The sequence below is a fragment of the Naegleria gruberi genome (genome assembly GCF_000004985.1).
Source record: "Naegleria gruberi genomic scaffold NAEGRscaffold_179, whole genome shotgun sequence".
Classification (NCBI taxonomy): domain Eukaryota; phylum Heterolobosea; class Eutetramitea; order Acrasida; family Naegleriidae; genus Naegleria; species Naegleria gruberi.
Genome location: NW_003163158.1, coordinates 1,615 through 3,011, shown reverse-complemented (window position 1 = coordinate 3,011; position 1,397 = coordinate 1,615). Strand labels below are relative to the sequence as shown.

At 30.6% G+C, this 1,397-nt stretch overlaps 1 non-coding gene across 1 annotated transcript; it reads right to left on the bottom strand.

The window, feature by feature from the left end:
* Positions 1-935: 935 nt before the first annotated feature.
* Positions 936-1,016, bottom strand: NAEGRDRAFT_t873. The gene has a single exon. It is a non-coding gene; the product is annotated as a tRNA-Leu (tRNA).
* Between the last annotated feature and the right edge of the window lie 381 nt (positions 1,017-1,397).

The following is a 1,397-nucleotide window of genomic DNA, read 5'->3' as shown; positions in this document are numbered from 1 at the left end:
TAAAGTATGCTAAACCCATGTTTTGAACAGAATCCTTATATTGTTGTAATCCATGTTTCGTCTACTGTGTTTTTAAAAGTGAACAAGATGGTAGACGAAAGGTTTGATACTATTCGAAAGGTGTACAATTCAACAATAATTCAACATTAGAGTGCTTTCATTATGTTTTGTATTTCATGGATCATCTCTTTTTATGGTGTTCTGTTAACACATGAATATTTTTCAGATACTATTTTGTAACGAGTTATTAAAGAGCCTTTCGAATAGAAATCTGGGATGAATATCATTGATATTCCGGAAGAGACTCGTTTTATTCCTGAAGTGTTAATTTTGGATCCTTGTTTGATGACAAATTATTGAACTTGATACGACATTTTGGAATTTCGAATAGTTTCCAAAAGACTTTTCAGAACAATTAATTAAAAAAAGTGAATCTTCTAAATGCTAATTTGAATTTTCTTTCTCATTTTGTGAATGGGCTTGGAATTGGATAATTCACTAATGTTGTATACATTCATGTGTTGTGAGATTCCGATAGAAAGTTGTCGATTGTATAAAGTATTGGAAATACAATGAACTCAAACAGTTTGTCGAATTCCAAAAGGGTGAAATAATTATTGAACGAACTATTAATTAGTTTTGGATTTTATCATTCCTAATTGTGAATGTTTTACAATCGCGATGTAAGGTTTCATTTGCATTAATTGTCCTGCAACATTATCACAAAAGGATTTTGGAATTGGTTCAATATTTTTTTTGAATTTACAAAAATTCTTTACGGATTTTGAGGTGCTTGTAATCATTGTTGAATTTCTTGATGACTACTTTATATCATTAGACAATATTTTCAGAGTAGATGCTATACATGATATTGAAGACAATGATATATTAAAAGGAGACGAGGGCAAAAAGTTGAAGGAGAAAAATACAAAATTTGCAGAAGGTGGGATTTGAACCCACGAAGCTTGCGCAGTAGAACTTGAGTCTACCCCCTTTGACCACTCGGGAACCCCTGCTTCACATTTGAGTTTAAATTTTGCTCTATAACAGCCTCATTATCAACAGCTTGTCAAACAGGCCAAGAATTTAGTTCTCTCTTTTGGTAGATAAATTGAGTTTTTATTTAAAGAACTCTATAAATCTTGGTATATCTGAAATTGGCAAAAGTTCTGATTTTAACACCATTCTTTTCATTTTCAGCATTAACCACTTGTCCATTGCCAAGATACATGCCAACATGTCCCTAATTAATCAAAAATTTCAATTTTCATTCAATATAAATATATAAATATTAATATTAATAATAATTGAGCTAGAGTTCAGAACAATTGTTTTCACTCTTACTACTTACTTCTCTCCACAAAATATCACCAGCAGCAATTTACATTCTTACTAAT